Source organism: Oncorhynchus nerka, linkage group LG2 (assembly GCF_034236695.1).
Source record: "Oncorhynchus nerka isolate Pitt River linkage group LG2, Oner_Uvic_2.0, whole genome shotgun sequence".
NCBI classification, from domain to species: Eukaryota; Metazoa; Chordata; class Actinopteri; order Salmoniformes; family Salmonidae; genus Oncorhynchus; species Oncorhynchus nerka.
Window position 1 is genome coordinate 39,635,514 of NC_088397.1, and position 23,330 is coordinate 39,658,843.

At 42.4% G+C, this 23,330-nt stretch overlaps 1 pseudogene; it reads right to left on the reverse strand.

The window, feature by feature from the left end:
• LOC115135129 (CMP-N-acetylneuraminate-beta-galactosamide-alpha-2,3-sialyltransferase 2-like) overlaps positions 1 to 23,330 on the reverse strand; it is a 42,325-nt pseudogene that overhangs the window by 5,807 nt on the left and 13,188 nt on the right.

Here is a 23,330-nt window from a genome sequence, read left to right on the forward strand (position 1 = left end):
CCACACTGCACACTGCCCTAACCCATCTGGACAAGAGGAATACCTATGTGAGAATGCTGTTCATCGACTACAGCTCGGCATTCAACACCATAGTACCCTCCAAGCTCGTCATCAAGCTTGAGACCCTGGGTCTCGACCCCGCCCTGTGCAACTGGGTACTGGACTTCCTGACGGGCCGCCCCCAGGTGGTGAGGGTAGGCATCAACATCTCCACCCCGCTGATCCTCAACACTGGGGCCCCACAAGGGTGCGTTCTGAGCCCTCTCCTGTACTCCCTGTTCAGCCACGACTGCGTGGCCACGCACGCCTCCAACTCAATCATCAAGTTTGCAGACGACACAACAGTGGTAGGCTTGATTACCAACAATGACGAGACGGCCTACAGGGAGGAGGTGAGGGCCCTCGGAGTGTGGTGTCAGGAAAATAACCTCAACAAAACTAAGGAGATGATTGTGGACTTCAGGAAACATCAGAGGGAACACCCCCCTATCCACATCGATGGAACAGTAGTGGAGAGGGTAGTAAGTTTTAAGTTCCTCGGCATACACATCACAGACAAACTGAATTGGTCCACTCACACAGACCGCATCGTGAAGAAGGCGCAGCAGCGCCTCTTCAACCTCAGGAGGCTGAAGAAATTCGGCTTGTCACCAAACGCACTCACAAACTTCTACAGATGCACAATCGAGAGCATCCTGGCGGGCTGTATCACCGCCTGGTACGGCAACTGCTCCGCCCACAACCGTAAGGCTCTCCAGAGGGTAGTGAGGTCTGCACAACGCATCACCGGGGGCAAACTACCTGCCCTCCAGGACACCTACACCACCCGATGTTACAGGAAGGCCATAAAGATCATCAAGGACAACAACCACCCGAGCCACTGCCTGTTCACCCCGCTATCATCCAGAAGGCGAGGTCAGTACAGGTGCATCAAAGCTGGGACCGAGAGACTGAAAAATAGCTTCTATCTCAAGGCCATCAGACTGTTAAACAGCCACCACTAACATTGAGTGGCTGCTGCCAACACACTGACTCAACTCCAGCCACTTTAATAATGGGAATTGATGGGAAATTATGTAAAATATATCACTAGCCACTTTAAACAATGCTACCTAATATAATGTTTACATACCCTACATTATTCATCTCATATGTATACGTATATACTGTACTCTATATCATCTACTGCATCCTTATGTAATACATGTATCACTAGCCACTTTAACTATGCCACTTTGTTTACATACTCATCTCATATGTATATACTGTACTCGATACCATCTACTGTATCTTGCCTATGCTGCTTTGTACCATCACTCATTCATATATCTTTATATACATATTCTTTATCCCCTTACACTGTGTATAAGACAGTAGTTTTGGAATTGTTAGTTAGATTACTTGTTGGTTATTACTGCATTGTCGGAACTAGAAGCACAAGCATTTCGCTACACTCGCATTAACATCTGCTAACCATGTGTATGTGACAAATAAAATTTGATTTGATTTGATTTTGATTTGATAAGACAAGATCAAGGTCAACAATTGTCAACAATTAACTACGCCATGTGTTTTAGTCAGTCAGACGAATACCATGCAGTAGTCAGTTGAGTGCACAAATGCAGCTACTGCAATTTGGGAAGTGACAGTAAAAAGCTTGTAATTGGCGTAGAGTAGACCTACGTTTTGATCTCTCCCGTCGACAGGGCGCTGGCTACCCACTGTAGATCGCGGAGTTTAAAGGGCAGCAGGACGAGGTGGACCCCAGGGCCGATGTCCACTGCACTCTCAGGGTACATGAAGTGGTGTGTCGTTCTGTTGCCCACGTCCGCCTCAAACCCTAATGTGGTGGCTTTATTCATTCTTGACAGAAAAGCGAGAACATTGCTTCAGCTCACAGGCATGTCATGTATGGCGTGCGAGATAACAATCAGACACTATTAGATTTATTAACATGGTAACCCTGCAGCTATTGCGCTGTAGTGTACTGTATTCATTCATTCCAGACAGTCAGTCAACCACCTGACTTAACCAATAGTTAACTAATTATGGTGTTGATTGAGCTCATGCGGTATGCCTCACTGGTTTCAGGAGATGAGGTAATTGGGTCAGGTGGTTTGTTGCGTGTCTGGAACTGAAGCCTGGTCACTGCAGTTCATCAGGCTCATTATTGCCTAATCCTGCCAATGTGAATAGCGGTGGGTTGTTTGGATCATGGCAGTGATTGTGTAAAGCCTGCTCTCGCTTTTTAGACTATGTTGGTGTGTGATAAGCATGATTCTTTGGATTTTCTATTGTGGATGTTTTGTCTGTTAATGGTTGTTTTGAATGTTTGATTGATTGTGTTGTCTGCATTGGGTCATGTTTTCTCTGGGCCATACCTTATGACACTGTTATGGGAGTCTATCAAGGAGCCATATTGAGAGCCCAGCAGGTTTCCTGAGTTCCCCACCACTGCACACTTCCTGCATTGAGCTTGTTTGGGTTGGACATCCCTGGGGGAGCGATGACCTGGAACATCTTCTGGATCACCTCGTATATCGTACGCTCATCGGTGGACCGCTGCAAAGCCTGACGGGAATGTTCAAAACTCACTTTAGATGTGGAACAAGAATATCTCACAGGAATAATGCCTGTGCTCTCCTTTGGCTACCAACAAACAAAAACAGGGCAATATACAAGGGTCCTTTTAATATTCAGTACTCAGGAAATCACCAGACTAAATAGATTCTAATTTTGGCAGCTCCAGAGGGAGGCCTTGTGTTAAATGTGCCTCTTCATAACCAGCCAGCCTCTTTGTGGCCATCTTACTAACAATTTTGGCATGGCATTCTTAGCAGACCAACACTGTGTGTGTGTGTGTGTGTGTGTGTGTGTGTGTGTGTGTGTGTGTGTGTGTGTGTGTGTGTGTGTGTGTGTGTGTGTGTGTGTGTGTGTGTGTGTGTGTGTGTGTGTGTGTGTGTGTGTGTGTGTGTGTGTGTGTGTGTGTGTGTGTGTGTGTGTGTGTGTGTGTGTGTGTGTGTGTGAAATTTAAAATTCAGCATTAGTGGAGACTGCATTCACGGTAAACGCTGCATATCTCTTCTCGATTGGAAGTTGCCGTTGAATTTCTAACGAATTTCAGCGATAAAGATTAAATAGAGCCCTAAATTCCTCATATGAATAAAATGATAATTGGCGAGTATATCTGGGAATACACACATTACAGATCCATATACAGTGCCTAGTGAAAGTCTACACACCCCTTGCATGGTCTTTACATTTTGCTGCCTTAAAATTACATCTAAAAGGGATTACATTTGATATTGTTTCCCGAAGATCTACACAAGCTACTCCACATTTTCAAATACTTGGTGGAAGCACTATTACTAGCAGCTATTACTACTGTGAATATTTTGAAATAATATCCAACCGACTTTGCACAACTCTTAGAGCAGAGAGTATATACTTTTTCCACATTTTGTTGTGTTCTAGCCTGAATTTAAAATTGATTAATTTGAGATTTTGTGTCGCTGGCTTACAAACAATACCCCATAATGTCAAATTATTGTTTTCGACATCTGTACAAATTAATAACACAAATGAAAAGCTAAAATGTCTTGAGCCAATACATATTCAACCCCTTTGTTATGGCAAGCCTAAATAAGTTCAGGAGTAAATGTTTGCTTAACAAGTCACAGACTAAGTAGCATGGACTCACTCTGTGTCCATTAATAGTGTTTAACATGATTTTTGATTGACTACCTCATCTCTGTACCCCACAATCGAGCAGTGAATTTCAAACATAGACCAGGGAGGTTTTCCAATGCTTCGCAAAGAAGGGCACCTATTGGTAGATGGGTAAAGATAATAAAAAAACAGACATTGAATATCCCTTTGAGCATGGTGAAGTTAATAATTACACTTTGGATGGTGTATCAATACACCCAGTCACTACAAGACACAGGCATCCCTCCTAACTCAGTTGCAAGAGGAAGGAAACCGCTCAGGGATTTCACCATAAGGCCAATGGTGACGTCAAAACTGTTAAGAGTTTAATGACTGTGATAGGAGAAAACTGAGGACGGATCAACAACACAAGACATCACTGAGTACCACTCTTCATATCTTCAAACATGGTGGTGGCTACATAATGTTATGGTTATGCTTGTCATCGGCAAGGAATAGGGAGTTTTTTGGGGGGAAAAGAAACAGAATAAAGTTAAGCACAGGCAAAATCCTAGATGAAACCTGGTTCAGCTTGCTTTCCAGCAGACACTGGGAGATAAATTCACCTTTCGGCAGGACAATAACCCAAAACACAAGGTCAATTATACACTGGGGTTGCTTGCCAAGATGACATTGAATGTTCCTGAGTGGCATAGTTACAATTTTGACATAAGTCAGATTGAAAATCTATGGAAAGGCTTGAGAATGGCTGTTTAGCGATGATCAACAATCAACGTCATGAATAATGTGCAAATATTGTACAATCTTGGTATGCAAAGCTCTTAGACTTACCCAGGAAGACTCACAGCTGTAATCACAGCCAAAGGTGATTCTAACATGTATTGACTCAAGGGTGTGAATATTTATGTAAATTACATAATTGCTAAAAGTTCTAAAAACATGTTTTCCCTATAATAAGATTTTAAGGCAACAAAATGTCGACTGTGCAAGGGGTTTGTAGACTTTCACTGTACCTTGAATTCTTTTCAAATGACTTATTATTGAACGATAGTGAACAGAATATATAGTAATACAATGTAATACTACATTATTACTATCATTACTGAGTAGAAATGTATTACATTGTACTGATGTACTTCTAATAATGTACAGACATATTATTTGGGAAAGTGTCAGAGATTACTTTCTGTAATTTTTGTTACAATATACAGAATTTTTGCTGTATGGTCCTACATCTTTAACAATAAGCTGACAGTATTTGGCCACATACATGGTCACAGTCTTTGGCCCCTCTCATCAATAGTAATGGTCTTACCAGCCACCACTTTAGGGACAGGGGGTCCATGTTGTTGTCTCTGTCTGTGAGGAAGGGCTGCTGCTGGGGGTCATAGTGCTGAGCGAACCACGCAGAAACCTTCATGTCCGCTATGCAGGATGGGCACTCACATATCCTGTCTGGACTGAGCACCATGGCACTGGGTGTTGCCCATGTTCGGTTAACAGCGGGCCCTGGCACAGTCCTGGAGGTGGCATGGGTCTCCATCAAAGTCATAGACAGGATGTTGTTCTTCTGAATGGTGATCATGACAAAGAGAATCCCACCAAACAGAGAAAACAAGCACAACTTCCTCTTGAAAAGCATGACCGGACGTTGTGATGTAGGTAGAGAGGTGTACAGTCAGTGCCCTGGTGAAAAGGCAGTCCAGTGATAGGCGTTGGCACCAGGAGTTTCAGTGATGGAACCCAACTTAGGCAGTCCAGTGTTATTGTCTTGGCTTATATACTTAGTGATTCTGGATTCAAAGTTAAGAACCAGAAACATTCAGCAACTACTTTCTGATGTTCTATCTCCCTGCTGTCCCAGCCAGAGAGATGGCACACTTCTTAAAATCACAGGTAACACAAACATGCAGAAGAATTGGTTGACACCTGAGTTTATAAAGGAAAGAGGGTGTCAGCTGGATTTTGACCCTGGCCTGATGTGTCCTAGTTGATCGAGGAGAATAAGTCCCATGAAACAATTTGACCCAAAAATGTTGTCTGCCGCTTACGAGGGAGACTGCCTTGCTCTGCTCAAGGCAATCGCAGAGGAAATGTAAAAGAGGAAGGGAAACATATAGCCTTCGGTTTCCAAATTCCCTACCCAAGCCTAAAGAAGGCCTCTCATTGGTAACACCTCCATGTTTCTCTCCAGAGCTCCGCACAGCTTCCTGCTTCTAGAAGACACAAACACACAGCATCAATGCAACGATTCAGCTGCTTTAAGTAACAAATAGGAGATGGGGAGAAAAATCAATACTCCAAGAGCCACATACTGAACAGTCAACGGCAGCTTTTGATAAACTGCCCATCAATTTAGGACTAAATACATACCGTATCTTGAAAACATCCATCAAAAATATACTGTGTGCATGGCCATCTGTTATTTACAGTATTTGCACTGAATATATGCGCTCAGTACTAACTCCACTTCTTATCAGCACGATCGATAACAAAGCTTGCTGTGAAACTTCTGTTGTTAGCACCCCTCTTCCTGTGTGTGCAGAAAGAGGAAATTCAGCAGAACTGTTAACGTGCAGCCTTTTTTCTTCACCTTGAGTTCTCAGAGCACAACACTACCATCGAATGAGTGGAAAGCCAAAACAACTGTTGCCTCTCGCTGAGGCACACAACTGAGCCTGAGCGTCCACTCTGCAACACACAAGTTTATAAATAAAGTCACACGCTGGCCCTGCATTAATGCATCTCCCATAGATGCAATACCCCCCCACCCCCTTTGGGGCCAGACTCAGTGACACCAGGGGTGCAGAATCACTTGCATTGAACTCACTTGCATTGAATAAGCCAGCCTGCTGACTTCCCTCACTGGGATCCTGCTGCCTCTGGATATTAGCAACAGAGACTCCCCACCTGGCTGCCAAACTAAAGCCACAGTGGTTATAGGATCCGAGAGAGGAGGGGTTGGAGGGAGAATTCCCAGGGATCAGCTGATCGTCAGCTGATGCAGTGGAAGAGTTCTGTTAGATGAGATGAGATCATATCGGTGTATCCCTGCCTGCGTGTCTGTCTGCCTGTCTGTCTGGTCCTGGTGCATAACAAACATCCCTGCATCTTATCCTCAGAACAGCGCAACAAAAGACCCAGGCCCAACCAACAGGCCAAGGCCCAGACACTTCACATTCATTATTCAATCAAATGAAGCCAGTGAATCCTGAATTACAATGGCAGGGCAAGAGAGAGAACACCCACATAGGGATACACACAGGGCATCACAGCAGAGTCTGCTTTGTATGTGCCAAGGCATATACACATATGCTTAAAAGGAGTAGCTACAGGGCCTTCAGAAAGTATTCATAACTTTGTTGTGTTACAGCCTGAATTCAATATGGTTTAATTTTTCTACACACAATACCCCATATAATGGGTCAATACTTTGTAGAAGCACTTTTGGCAGTGATTACAGCACTGAGTCTTTTCTAGGTAAATCTGTAAGAGCTTTCCACTCCCTGGACTGTGCAAAACATTAGCCCATTGGTCTATGCAAAATTCTTAAAGCTCATTTTCAGGTCATGCCATAGATTTTAAAGTAGATTTAAAGTGCTGTGGAAAAGTATTTGCCCCCTTCCTGATTGTATCTATTTTTGGGCATATTTTTTTATACTGACCGGACGGATGTTATCAAATCTTCAAACAAAACCTAATATTAGATATAAGGGAACCTGAGTTAACAAATAACAAAAAAATATATAGAATGATTTTATTTATTGAATTAACAAAGATACGCAACACTCAATTCCCATGTGTGAAAAAGTAATTGCTCCCTTACACTTAATAAGTGGTTGTCCCACCTTTAGCTGCAATGACTGCAACCAAATACTTCCACATCCCTGGTCGCTCCTCATTTCAGTTCGCTGCAGCTAGCGACTGAATCAAGCTGCAACAAACACTCAAACTGCACAGTTTTATCACAATCTCTTCATTCAAAGACTCAATCATGGACACTCTTACTGACAGTTGTGGCTACTTTGTGTGATGTATTGTTGTCTCTACCTTCTTGCCCTTTGTGCTGTTGTCTGTGCCCAATAATTTATGTTTCATCTTTTGTGCTGCTACCATGTTGTGTTGCTACTATGTTGTTGTTATGTTGTGTTGCTACCATGCTGTGTTGTCATGTGTTGCTGCCTTGCTATGTTGTTGTCTTTAGGTCTGTCTTTATGTAGTGTTGTGTTGTCTCTCTTGCTGTGATGTGTGTTTTGTCCTGTATTTATATGTATTTATTGATTTATTTATTTTAATCACAGGCCCCCATCCCCGCAGGAGGCCTTCTGCCTTTTGGTAGGCCGTCATTGTAAATGAGAATTTGTTCTTCAGTGACTTGCCTAGTTTAATAAAGGTTCAATAAAATAAAATAAACGAAGTTGCTGGTCAGTCTCTCACATCGCTCTGGAGGAATTTTGGCCCACTCTTGCATGCAGAACTGCTTTAACTTCTTAAGGTACAGAGGGCAGCATTTTCACTTTTGGATAGATAGCGTGCCCAATTTCAACTTCCTGCTACTCATGCTAAGAATATAAGATATGCATAGTATTAGTAGATTTGGGTAGAAAACACTCTGAAGCTTCTAAAACTGTTTGAATCATGTCTGTGAGTATAACAGAACTTATGTAGCAGGCAAAACCCCGAGGACTAACCGTTCAGAATTTCTTTTTTTAGGTGTCTGTCTGTTCACTGAGGTCTCATTGGCAAACGATATTTCTTAGAAACTTGTTTTCAGTTCCTACCGCTTCCACTGGATGTCATTAGTCTTTGGTTGAGGATATTTGGTTGAGGATATTCATTTGTGCAATGAAGAAGTATGGCCATCCTGGAAAAGGGTAACGCTGTTGAGAGTTGGCCAAGACTTGAAAAGTAGCTTTAGTTTCCTCTCATCCTCTATTGAAAACAGATAGACCCGTCGTCAATTTGATCGATTATTAACGTTTAAAAATACCTAAAGTTATATTGCAAAAGTAGTTTGAAATATTTTGGCAAAGTTTATAGGCAACTTTTGAAATATTTTGTAGTGACGTTGCGCATTTTGGAAGCTGTTTTTTTCTGGATCAAACGCGACAAATAAACTGACATTTTGGATATATATTAATCGAACAAAAGGACCAATTGTGATGTTTATGGGACATATTGGAGTGCCAACAAAAGAAGCTCGTCAAAGGTAAGGCATGTTTTATATTTTATTTCTGCGTTTTGTGTAGCGCCTGCAGGATTGAAATATGCTATCCTCTTTGTTTACTGTTGTGCTATCATCAGATAATAGCTTCTTATGTTTTCGCCGAAAAGCCTTTTTAAAATCTGACATGTTGGCTGGATTCACAACGAGTGTAGCTTTAATTGAGTATCTTACATGTGTGATGTAATGAAAGTTTGATTTTTATATCAATTTATTTGAATTTGCCGCGCTGCATTTTCCCTGGTTTTTGGCCAAGTGGGACGCAAGCGTCCCCTATACCATAAGGAGTTCACTCAGTGACATTTGTGGGTTTTCAAGCATGTTTTCACCGCTTGTTTCAAGTCCTGTCACAACATTATTGTTGTCTATCAACAATGACAAGCCACCGGGTCTGACAATCTGGATGGAAAATTACTGAGGATAATAGTGGACGATATTGCCGCTCCTATTTGCCACATCTTCAATTTAAGCCTACTAGAAAGTGTGTGCCCTCAGGCCTGGAGGGAAGCTAAAGTCATTCTGCTACCCAAGAATAGAAAAGACCCCTTTACTGGCTCAAATAGCCGACCAATCAGCCTGTTACCAACCCTTAGCAAACTTCTGGAAAAAATTGTGTTTGACAAGATACAATGCTATTTCCAGTAAACAAATTGACAACAGACTTTCAATACGCATATAGAAAAGGACACTCAACAAGCACAGCACTTACACAAATGACTGAAGATTGCCTGAGAGAAATGTATGATAAAATGATTGTGGGGGCTTGTTAGACTTCAACGCAGCTTTTGACATTATCGATCATAGTCTGCTGCTGGAATAACTGATGTGTTATGGTTTACACTGCCTGCTATAATGTGGTTAAAGAGTTATATGTCTAACATAACATAGAGGGTGTTCTTTAATGGAAGCCTCTCAAACATAATCCAGGTAGAAGCAGGAATTCCCCAGGGTAGCTGTTTAGGCCCCTTGCCATGACTACTACGTTTCCACATTAGGTAACTGATGCGAGCAGTAGAATCAGATTTAAAAAGCAGGTAAAAATACACTTTATTGAACAGCAGAGAGTGTGAAGTAACACAAACATAGACACATACATTTACATTTACATTTAAGTCATTTAGCAGACGCTCTTATCCAGAGCGACTTACAAATTGGTGCTTTCACCTTATGACATCCAGTGGAACAGCCACTTTACAATAGTGCATCTAGGTCTTTTAAGGGGGGTGAGAAGGATTACTTTATCCTATCCTAGGTATTCCTTAAAGAGGTGGGGTTTCAGGTGTCTCCGGAAGGTGGTGATTGACTCCGCTGTCCTGGCGTCGTGAGGGAGTTTGTTCCACCATTGGGGGGCCAGAGCAGCGAACAGTTTTGACTGGGCTGAGCGGGAACTGTACTTCCTCAGTGGTAGGGAGGCGAGCAGGCCAGAGGTGGATGAACGCAGTGCCCTTGTTTGGGTGTAGGGCCTGATCAGAGCCTGGAGGTACTGAGGTGCCGTTCCCCTCACAGCTCCGTAGGCAAGCACCATGGTCTTGTAGCGGATGCGAGCTTCAACTGGAAGCCAGTGGAGAGAGCGGAGGAGCGGGGTGACGTGAGAGAACTTGGGAAGGTTGAACACCAGACGGGCTGCGGCGTTCTGGATGAGTTGTAGGGGTTTAATGGCACAGGCAGGGAGCCCAGCCAACAGCGAGTTGCAGTAATCCAGACGGAGATGACAAGTGCCTGGATTAGGACCTGCGCCGCTTCCTGTGTGAGGCAGGGTCGTACTCTGCGGATGTTGTAGAGCATGAACCTACAGGAACGGGCCACCGCCTTGATGTTATTTGAGAACGACAGGGTGTTGTCCAGGATCACACCAAGGTTCTTAGCGCTCTGGGACGAGGACACAATGGAGTTGTCAACCGTGATGGCGAGATCATGGAACGGGCAGTCCTTCCCCGGGAGGAAGAGCAGCTCCGTCTTGCCGAGGTTCAGCTTGAGGTGATGATCCGTCATCCACACTGATATGTCTGCCAGACATGCAGAGATGCGATTCGCCACCTGGTCGTCAGAATGGGGAAAGGAGAAGATTAATTGTGTGTCGTCTGCATAGCAATGATAGGAGAGACCATGTGAGGTTATGACAGAGCCAAGTGACCAGAGCCAATACACACACATGATAACATGTGCACTATACACACAAGTACACAAGGATTTTGTATTGTAGATATGTGGTAGTGGAGTATGGGCCTGAGGGCACACACTTAGTGTGTTTTGTGAATTCTGTAATGAATGTATTGTAATGGTTTTAAAATGGTTTAACTGCCTTATTAATTCTGCTAGACATCTCAAGTGGGATTAGGTCTGGACATTGACTAAGCCATTCCAAAACTTAAAAAGTGTTGCATTTTAACCATTTATATGTAGACTTGATTATGTGTTTTGGATCATTGTCTTGCTGCATTACCCATCTGCGCTTCAGCTCACAGATGGATGGCCTGACATTCTCCTGTAGAATTCTCTGATACAGATCAGAATTCATGGTTACTTCTATTAAGGATTAGCCCCTTTTTTTAAATGTTTGCCTAAAATAACATACCCAAATATAACTGCCTGTAGCTCAGGCCCTGAAGCAAGGATATGCATATTCTTGGTACCACTTGAAAGGAAACACTTCGAAGTTTATGGTAATGTGAAAGGAATGCAGTAGAATATAACACATTAGATCTGGTAAAAGATAGTACAAAGAAGAAACTCAGTCAGCTGTATAAGGAAATAAGCAAACAGAAAACCACTCACCCAGAGGTGGCGCTCCTAGTGGCCGGAGACTTTAATGCAGGGAAACTTATATCAGTTCTGCCAAATTTCTATCAACAGGTTAAATGTGCAACCAGAGGGAAAACAATTCTAGATAACCTGTACTCCACACACAGAGACACGTAAAAAGCTCTCCCTCACCCTCCATTTGGTAAATCCGGCCAAAACTCCATCCTCCTGATTCCTGCTTACAAGCAAAAATTAAAGCAGGAAGCACCAGCAACTCGGTCTATAAAAAAAGTGGTCAGGACTGTTTCGCTATCACAGACTGGGACATGTTCCGGGGTTCTTCCGATGGCATTGAGAAGTACACCACATCAGTCACTGGCTTTATCAATAAGTGCATTGAGGACGTCGTCTCCACAGTGACTGTACATACATACCCCAACCAGAAGCCATGGATTACAGGCAACATTCACACTGAGCTAAAGGGTAGAGCTATCGCTTTCAAGGTGCGGGACTATAACCCAGAAGCTTACAAGAAATTCTGCTATGCCCTGCGACAAACCATCAAACAGGAAAAGCGTCAATACAGGGCTAAGATTGAGTCATACAACACCGGCTCCGATGCTCGTCTTATGTGGCAGGGCTTGCAAACTATTACAGACTACAAAGGGAAGCACAGCCACGAGCTGCCCAGTGACACGAGCATACCAGACGAGCTAAATCACTTCTATGCTCGCTTCGAGGCAAGCAACACTGAGGCATGCATGAGAGCATCAGCTTTTCCAGACGACTGTGTGATCACGCTCTCCGTAGCCGACGTGAGTAAGACCTTTAAACAGGTACACAAGACTGCAGGGCCAGACAGATTACCAGGACGTATGCTCCGGGCATGTGCTGACCAACTGGCAGGTGTCTTCACTGACATTTGCAACTTGTCCCTGATTGAGTCTGTAATACCAACATGTTTCAAGCAGACCACCATAGTCCCTGTGCCCAAGAAGACGACGGCAACCTGCCTAAAAGACTACAGACCTGTAGCACTCACGTCTGTAGCCATGAAGTGCTTTGAAAGGCTGGTAATGGCTCCCATCAACACCATTGTCCCAGAAACCCTAGACCCACTTCAATTTGTGTACCGCACAAACAGATCCACAGATGATGCAACCTCTATTAGAGGTCGACCGATTAATCGGGATGGCCGATTTCAAGTTTTCATAACAATCGGAAATCGGTATTTTTGGACACTGATTTGACCTTTTTTTTTTACACCTTTATTTCATCTTTATTTAACTAGGCAAGTCAGTTAAGAACACATTATTGGGCCTCCTGGGTAGTGCAGTGGTTAAGGGCGCTGTATTGCAGCGCCAGCTGTGCCACCAGAGACTCTGGGTTCGTGCCCAGGCTCTGTTGTAACCGGCTGCGAACAGGAGGTCTGTTGGGCGATGCACAATTGGCCTAGCGTCGTCCGAGTTAGGGAGGGTTTGGCTGGTTGGGATATCCTTGTCTCATCACGCACCTGTGACTCCTGTGGCGGGCCGGGCACAGTGCACGCTAACCAAGGTCGCCAGGTGCACGGTGTTTCCTCCGACACATTGGTGCGGCTGGCTTCCAGGTTGGATGCGCGCTGTGTTAAGAAGCAGTGCGGCTTGGTTGGGTTGCGTATTGGAGGACGCATGACTTTCAACCTTCGTCTCTCCCGACCCCGTACGGGAGTTGTAGCGATGAGGCAAGATAGTAGCTACTAACAATTGGATACCACGAAAAAGGGGTAAAAATTAAATAAAAAATAACACATTCTTATTTTCAATGACGGCCTAGGAACGGTGGGTTAACTGCCTCGTTCAGGGGCAGAACGACAGATTTTTACCTTGTCAGCTCGGGAGATTCAATCTTGCAACCTAACAGTTAACTAGTCCAACGCTCAAACCACCTGATTACATTGCAATCCACGAGGAGACTGCCTGTTAAGGAATGCAGTAATCCAAGGTAAGTTCCTAGCTAGCATTAAACTTATCTTATAAAAAACAATAAATCATAATTACTAGTTAACTACACATGGTTGATGATATTACTAGTTTATCTAGCGTGTCCTGTGTTGCATATAATTGATGCGGTGCGTATCGTTGCTCCAATGTGTATCTAACCATAAACATCAATGCCTTTCTTAAAATCAATACACAGAAGTATATATTTTTAAACCTGCATATTTAGCTAAAAGAAATTCAGGTTAGCAGGCAATATTAACCAGGTGAAATTGTGTCACTTCTCTTGCGTTCATTGCACGCAGAGTCAGTGTATATGCAACAGTTTGGGCCACCTAATTTGCCAGCATTTTACGTAATTATGACATAACATTGAAGGTTGTACAATGTAACAGGAATATTTAGACTTATGGATGCCACCCGTTAGATAAAATACGGAGCGGTTCCGTAATTCACTGAAAGAATAAACATCTTGTTTTTGAGATGATAGTTTCCGGATTCGACCATATTAATGACCTAAGGCTCGTATTTCTGTGTGTTATCATGTTATAACTAAGTCTATGATTTGATAGAGCAGTCAGACTGAGTGATGGTAGGCAGGAGCAGGCTCGTAAGTATTCATTCAAACAGCACTTTCGTGCGTTTGCCAGCAGCTCTGCTGTTTATGACTTCAAGCCTATCAACTCCCGAGATTAGGCTGGTGTAACCAATGCGAAATGGCTAGCTAGTTAGCGGGTGCGCGCTAATAGCGTTTCAAATGTCACTCACTCTGAGACTGGAGTGGTTGTTCCCCTTGCTCTGCATGGGTAACGCTGCTTCGAGGGTGGCTGTTGTCGTTGTGTTCCTGGTTCGAGCCCAGGTAGGAGCGAGGAGAGAAAGCTATACTGTTACACTGGCAATACTAAAGTGCCTATAAGAACATCCAATAGTCAAAGGTTAATGAAATACAAATGGTATAGAGAGAAATAGTCCCATAATTCCTATAATAACTACAACCTAAAACTTCTTACCTGGGAATATTGAAGACTCATGTTCAAAGGAACCACCAGCTTTCATATGTTCTCATGTTCTGAGCAAGGAATTTAAACGTTAGCTTTCTTACATGGCACATATTGCACTTTTACTTTCTTCTCCAACACTTTCTTTTTGCATTATTTAAACCAAATTGAACATGTTTCAGCATTTATTTGAGGCTAAGTTGATTTTATTGATGTATTATATTAAGTTAAAATAAGTGTTCGTTCAGTATTGCTGTAATTGTCATTATTACAAATAAATAAATAAAATAAAAAATAAATCGCCCGATTATTCGGTATCGGCTTTTTTTTGGTCCTCCAATAAATCGGTATCGGGGTTGAAAAATCATAATCGGTCGACCTCTAATCTCTATTGCACTCCACACTGCCCTTTCCCACCTGGACAAAAGGAACACCTATGTGAGAATGCTATTCATTGACTACAGCTCAGAGTTCAACACCATAGCACCCTCAAAGCTCATCACTGAGCTAAGGATCCTGGGACTAAACACCTCCCTCTGCAACTGGATCCTGGAATTCCTGACGGGCCGCACCCAGGTGGTGAGGGTAGGTAGCAACACATCTGCCACGCTGATCCTCAACACTGGAGTCCCCCAGGGGTGCGTGCTCAGTCCCCTCCTGTACTCCCTGTTCACCCACGACTGCATGGCCAGGCACGACTCCAACACCAGCATTAAGTTTGCAGACGACACAACAGTGGTAGGCCTGATCACCGACAACAATGAGACAGCCTATAGGGAGGAGGTCAGAGACCTGGTCGGGTGGTGCCAGAATAACAACCTATCCCTCAACGTAACCAAGACTAAGGAGATGATTGTGGACACCAGGAAAAGGAGGACTGAGCACGCCCTCATTCTCATCGACGGGGCTGTAGTGGAGCAGGGTGAGAGCTTCAAGTTACTTGGTGTCCACATCACCAACAAACTAGAATGGTCCAAACACACCAAGACGGTCGTGAAGAGGGCACGACAAAGCCTGTTCCCCCTCAGGAGACTGAAAAGATTTGGCATGGGTCCTGAGATCCTCAAAAGGTTCTACAGCTGCAATATCGAGAGCATCCTGACTGGTTGCATCACTGCCTGGTACGGCAATTGCTCGGCCTCCAACCTCAAGGCACCACAGAGGGTAGTGCGTATGGCCCAGTACATCACTGGGGCTAACCTGCCTGCAATCCAGGACCTCTACACCAGGCGGTGTCAGAGAAAGGCCCTAAAAATTGTCAACCACCCCAGCCACCCCAGTCATAGACTGTTCTCTCTAGTACCGCATTGCAATCGCTACTGGAGTGTTAAGTCTAGGACAAAAAGGCTTCTCAACAGTTTTTACCCCCAAGCCATAAGACTCCTGAACAGGTAATCAAATGGCTACCCGGACTATTTGCGTTGTGGGCCCCCCAAAACCTCTTTTATACGCTGCTGATACTCTCTGTTTATTATTTATGCATAGTCACTGTAACTATACATTCATGTACATACTACCTCAATTAGCCTGACTAACCGGTGTCTGTATGTAGCCTCACTACTTTTATAGCTTCGCCACTGTATATCGCCTCGCTGCTGTTATATTTCACTATCTTTTTACTGTGGTTTTTATTTATTTTCTTACCTATTGTTCGCCTAATACATTTTTTGCACTATTGGTTCGAGCCTATACGTAAGCATTTCACTGTTGTATTCAGCGCACATGACAAATAAACTTTGATTTGAAATTATTTGTATATTGGACAGTGCCGTTAGATTAAAAGAATTTAAGCGCTCTGCCAATATCAGATATGTCTATATCCTGGGATATTTTCTTGTTACTTACAACCTCATGCTAATGGTATTAGCCTTCGTTAGCTCAACCGTCCCATGGAAGGGACACCGATCCCGAATAAGTTTTAAGAGGCCTCAAGGCAATTCGTCCAGGTCCTGAGGTACCAAATCATCCCCAAACCCTCACACTACCACCGCTGTCACGTTCTGACCTTTATTTCCTTTGTTTTGTCATTATTTAGTATGGTCAGGGCGTGAGTTGGGGTGGGCAGTCTATGTTTGTTTTTCTATGATTTGGGGATTTCTATGTTTCGGCCTAGGATGGTTCTCAATCAGAGGCAAGTGTCATTAGTTGTCTCTGATTGAGAATCATACTTAGGTAGCCTGGGTTGCACTGTTTGTTTGTGGGTGATTGTCTATGTTAGTTGCTTGTGTCAGCACAGTCCTTATGATAGCTTCACGGTCTTTATTTGTCTATTGTTTTTGTATTCAGTGTTCAGTTCTTTCTTTAATTAAACATTCATCATGAACACATACCACGCCGCATTTTGGTCCTCTGATCCTTCTCGCCTCTCCTCTTCAGATGAAGAGGAGGAAGATCGTGACAACCGCCATGTTTGAGCTTGGGTATAAGGTTTTTCCCATTATGTAAATTACTTTTTCAAACAGGGGAATTGCGTAATTAAATAGTATAAATATATATTTTATTGTTTTACTCAGTTTCTCTTTCTCTAATAGGTTTTGGTTGAAGATCAGTATCAAAAATATGCAAAAATAGAGAAAATCAGAAAGTGGGCAAAATACTTTTTCACAGCACTGTAAGTCATAAATATAACTCGGAACATTCACCGTCTTCTTGGTAAGCAACTCTAGTGTAGATTTAGCCTTGTGTTTTAGGTTATTGTCCACCTGAAAGGGGATTTAATCTCCCAGTGTCTGGTGGAAATCGCGCTGAACCAGGTTTTCCTCTAGGACTTTGCCTGTGCTTAGCTTCATTCCATGTATTTTTTATTCAGAAAAACTCCCCAATCCTTAATGATTACAAGCATACTCATAACATGATGCAGCCACCACTATGCTTGAAAATATGGAGAGTGGTACACAATAATGTGTTGTATTGGATTTGACCCAAACATAACATTTTGAATTCAGGACAAAAAGTTAATTCTTTGCCAATTTTTTGTTGTTGCAGTTTTACTTTAGTGCCTTGTTGCAAACATGATGCATGTTTTGGAATATTTGTATTCTGTACAGGCTTCCTTCTTTTCACTCTGTCATTTAGGTTAGTATTGTAAGTAACTACAATGTTGTTGATCCATCCTTAGCCTTCTCCTATCACAGCCATTACAATCTGTAACTGTTTTTAAAGTCACCATTGGCCTTATGGTGAAATCCCTGAGCGGTTTAATTTCTTTCTGGCAACTGAGTTAGGAGGGATGCCTGTATCTTTGTAGTGACTGGATCTATTGTTACACCATCCAAAGTGCAATTGATAACTTCTATCACGACACAAGGCGAGACCCATATGCAGACACAGGAGGCAGATGGTTTGAGCTCTGGTATTTATTATAATCCAAGGGATAGACAAAAGGCAGGTTGCGGACAGGCAAGAGTTCATAGCCAGAGCAGAGTCCAAAATGGTACAGGGCGGCAGGCAGGCTCAAGGTCAGGGGTAGGCAGAGTGGTCAGGCAGGAGGGCTCAGAGTCAGGACAGGCAAGGGTCAAAACCAGGAGGATGAGAAAAAGAGAGACTGGGAAAAACAGGAGCTGAGAAAAAAACACTGGTTGACTTTGCAAACACGATGAACTGGCACAGACAGAAAACACAGGTATAAATACCCAGGGGATAAGTGGGGGAAATGGGCGACACCTGAAGGGGGGTGGAGACAAGCACAAGGACAGGTAAAACAGATCAGGGTGTGACAACTTCACCATGCTCAAAGGGATATTCAATGTCTGCTTTTTTTTTTGACCCATCTAGCAATAGGTGCCCTTCTTTACAAAGCATTTGAAAACCTTTCTGGTCTTTGTGGTTGAATCTGTGTTTGAAATTCACTACTCGACTGAGGGACCTTACAGATAATTGTATTTGTGGGGTACAGAGATGAGGCAGTCATGAAAAAATTATGTTAAACACATGCAACCTATTATGTGACTTGTTAAAACCTCTCTGGGATATGTGGGACGCTAGCGTCCAGTGAAAATGCAGAGCGCCAAATTCAAATAAATTACTATAATTGATTGATGAAATCACATTCAATATACCAAATTAAAGCTACACTTGTTGTGAATCCAGCCAACGTGTCAGATTTCAAAAATGCTTTTCGGCGAAAGCAAACGATGCTATTGTCTGAGCATAGCACCCAAGCAAACAAACACAGACCATCATATTTCAACCCTCCAGGCGCGACACAAAACGCAGAAATAAAGATAATTCATGCCTTACCTTTGACGAGCTTCTTCTGTTGGCACTCCAATATGTCCCATAAACATCACAAATGATCATTTTGTTTGATTAATTCCGTTGATATATATCCAAAATGTCAATTTATTTGGCCCGTTTGATCCAGAAAAACACAGGTTCCAACTTGCACAACGTGACTACAAAATATCTCAAATGTTACCTGTAAGCTACTTTTATAATACAACTTTGGGTATTGTTTTACGTAGAAAATCGATAAAATTGAATACGGGAGGATCTGTGTTCCATACCATAGGAAAACAATGTGTAGCGAGCCTCTAACAAATTGTACACTTCCATCCAGCCTCATTCTGAACAGTGTTACTTCTTCATTTCTCAAAGGGAAAACCTCAACCAATTTCGAAAGACTGTTGACATCCAGTGGAAGTGATAGGAACTGCAAGAAGGTCCCTTGGAAATCTGGATTCCCAATGAAAATGGAAAAGAGAGTGACCTAAAAAAAAGATATGAATGGTTTGTCCTCAGGGTTTCGCCTGCCAAATAAGTTCTGTTATAGTCACAGACATGATTCAAACAGTTTTAGAAACTTCAGAGTGTTTTCTATCCAAATCTAGTAATATGCATATCTTAGCATCTGGGCATGAGTAGCAGGCAGTTTAATTTGGGCATGCTTTTCATCCAAAATTCCGAATGCTGCACCCTATCCTAGATAAGTTTTAAGCACATTTTTACACCTACACTTAATTTAGGCTTGCTATAACAAAGGGGTTGAAAAAATAAAAATGTAATTACTCTTTGACATTGTGGGTATTGTGTGCAGGCCAGTGACCAAAAATCAAAATGTAATCCATTTTAAATTTAGGCTGTAACACAAGAAAATGTGTAGAAAGTCACTTTCTGAAGGCACTGTACAACACTGTACTATTATTCTATCTCAAGGCCATTAGACTGTTAAATTAGACTGTTAAATAGCCATCACTAGCCAGCTACCACCCGGTTAACTCAACCCTGCACCTTAGAGATGCTGCCCTATATACAGTACATAAACATGGATTCACTGGTCACTTCAATAATGGAACACCAGTCACTTGAATAATGTGTACATACTGCTTTACTCATTTCATACACTATCGTTCAAAAATTTGGGTCACTTATTTCCATGTTTTTTTTAATGAAAAGCACATTTTTAATCCATTAAAATAACATCAAATTGATCAGAAATACAGTGTAGACATTGTTAATGTTGTAAATGACTATTGTAGCAGGAAACGGTAAATTTTTTAATGGAATATATACATAGGTGTACAGAGGCCCATTATCAGCAACCATCACTCCAGTATTCCAATGGCACATTGTGCTAATCCAGGTTTATCATTTTAAAAGGCTAATTGATCATTAGAAAACCCTTTTGCAATTATGTCAGCACAGCTGAAAACTGTTGTGCTGACTAAAGGGATATTTAATTGTATGTTAGCATTTGCCTAGTTAAATAAAGGTAAAATGAAAAATTTATCAAATAAAGAAGCAATAAAACTGTTCTTCTTTAGACTAGTTGAGTATCTGGAGCATCAGCATTTGTGGGTTTGATTACAGGCTCAAAATGTCCAGAAACAAAGAACTTTCTTCTGAACCTCGCCAGTCTATTCTTGCTCTGAGAAATTAAGGCTGTTCCATGCGAGAAATTGCCAAGAAACTGAAGATCTCCCTTCACAGAACAGCGCAAACTGGCTCTAACCAGAATAGAAAGAGGAGTGGGATGCCCCGGTGCAGAACTGAGCAAGAGGACAAGTACATTAGAGTGTCTAGTTTGAGAAACAGACGCCTCACAAGTCCTCAATGGGCAGCTTCATTAAATAGTACACAAGTCTCAACGTCAACAGTGAAGAGGCAACTCTGGGATGCTGGCCTTGACAGTTCACAGAATTGTCAATTTAAAGAAATTCAGCAAATGTATTCATTACTAAATTTTGCTAACGTTAGATAGTAATCCAAAGATTCTTACCTTTTCCTCGAGTCGGCAGTCTCAAATAAAATAAAATCTTTTTTTTGTCACATGCGCTGAATACAACAGTTCTTGTAGACCTTACAGTGAAATGCTTACTTACAAGCCGTTAACCAGCAATGCAGTTCAAGAAATAGAGTTAACTTATTTGGTACTGGGGGGCTGCATTGAATAGCTTGGATAAATAAGGTGCCCAGAGTAAACTGCCTGCTACTCAGGCCCAGTTGGTAATATATGCATATTATTAGTAGAGTTGGATAGAAAACACTCTAAAGTTTCTAAAACTGTTTGAATGATGTCTGTGAGTATAAAAGAACTCATATAGCAGGCAAAAACCTGAGAAAAGAATCCAAGCAGGAAGTGGGAAATCTGAGGTTTGTAGTTTTTCAAGTCATTGTCTATTGAATATACAGTGTCTATGGGGTCATATTGCACTTCCTAAGGCTTCCACTAGATGTCAACCGTCTTTAGATCCTTGTTTGAGCTGCGTTCCATCGCATTTCTACAGACAAAGGAATTCTCTGGTTGTAACATTATCGAAGATTTATGTTAAAAACATCCTAAAGATTGATTCTATACTTCGTTTGACATGTTTCTATGAACTGTAATATGATTTTTTTTCTGAACTTTCGCCTGGACTTGCCCGCGCGTCGTGAATTTGGATTGTGTACTAAACGCGAGAACAAAAAGGAGGTATTTGGACATAAATGATGGACTTTATCGAACAACTCGAACATTTATTGTGGAACTGGGATTCCTGGGAGTGCATTCTGATGAAGATCATCAAAGGTAAGTGAATATTTATAACGCTATTTCTGACTTTGTTGACTACACAACATGGCGGATATCTGTATGGCTTGTTTTGTTGTCTGAGTGCCGTACTCAGATTATTGCATGGTGTGCTTTTTCAGTAAAGCTTTTTTGAAATCTGACACAGCGGTTGCATTAAGGAGAAAAGGATCTAAAATTCCATGCATGACACTTGTATCTTTTAGCAATGTTTATTATGAGTATTTCTGTAAATTTGATGTGGCTCTCTTCAAAATCACTGGATGTTTTGGAACTACTGAACGTAAGGCGCCAGTGTAAACTCCGATTTCTGGATATAAATATGAACTTTATCAAACAAAACATACATGTATTGTGTAACATGAAGTCCTATGAGTGTCATCTGATGAAGATCATCAAAGCTTAGTGATGAATTTTATCTCTATTTCTGCTTTTTGTGACTCCTCTCTTTGGCGGGAAAAATGGCTATATTTTTCTGTGACTAGGTACTGACCGTACATAATCGTTTGGTGTGCTTTCGCCGTAAAGCCTTTTTGAAATTGGAGACTGTGGCTGGATTTACAACAAGTTCATCTTTAAAATGATGTGAAATACTTGTATGTTTGAGGAATTTTAATTATGGGATTTCTGTTGTTTTGAATTTGGCGCCCTGCACGTTCACTGGCTACCGTCCCGAATATCCCAGAGAGTTTAAAAAGCTGTTAACCTCTCTGGGACCATTCGGGACGTGAGCGTCCCACCTTTCAACAGCCAGTTGAAAGGCTGTTGAAATATCCCCTTGTCCGGGGGTATCATCGGATAGGGCCACAGTGTCTCCTGACCCCTCCTGTCTCAGCCTCCAGTATTTATGCTGCAGTAGTTTATGTGTTGGGGGGCTAGGGTCAGTTTGTTATATCTGGAGTACTTCTCCTGTCTTATCTGGTGTCCTGTGTGAATTTAAGTATGCTCTTTCTAATTCTCTCTTTCTCTCTCTCTCTCGGAGGACCTGAGCCCTAGGACCATGCCTCAGGACTACCTGGCATGATGACTCCTTGCTGTCCCCAGTCCACCTGGCCGTGCTGCTGCTCCAGTTTCAACTGTTCTGCCTGCGGCTATGGAATCCTGACCTGTTCACCGGACGTGCTACCTGTCCCAGACCTATTATTTGACCATGCTGGTCATTTGAACATCTTGGCCATGTTCGTTTATAATCTCCACCCAGCACAGCCAGAAGAGGACTGGCCACCCCTCATAGCCTGGTTCCTCTCTAGGTTTCTTCCTAGGTTTTGGCCTTTCTAGGGAGTTTTTCCTAGCCAACGTGCTTCAACACCTGCATTGCTTGCTGTTTGTGGTTTTAGGCTGGGTTTCTGTACAGCACTTTGAGATATCAGCTGATGTACGAAGGGCTATATAAATACATTTGATTTGATTTGATTCCGTATTGAGCGAGTCACTGGTACTTCCTGCTTTAGTTTTTGCTTGTAAGCAGGAATCAGGAGGATAAAGTTATGGTCAGATTTGCCAAATGGAGGACGAGAGAGCTTTTTATGCATCTCTGTGTGTGGAGTAAATGTGTACTAGAGTTGCTTTCCCCTTTGGTTGAACATGTGACATGCCTGTAGAAATGAGATAAAACGGATTTAATTTTGCCTGCATTAAAGTCCCCGGCCACTAGGAATGCCGCTTCTGGATTAGCCTTTTCTTGTTTGCTTATGTCCTTATACAGCTTGTTC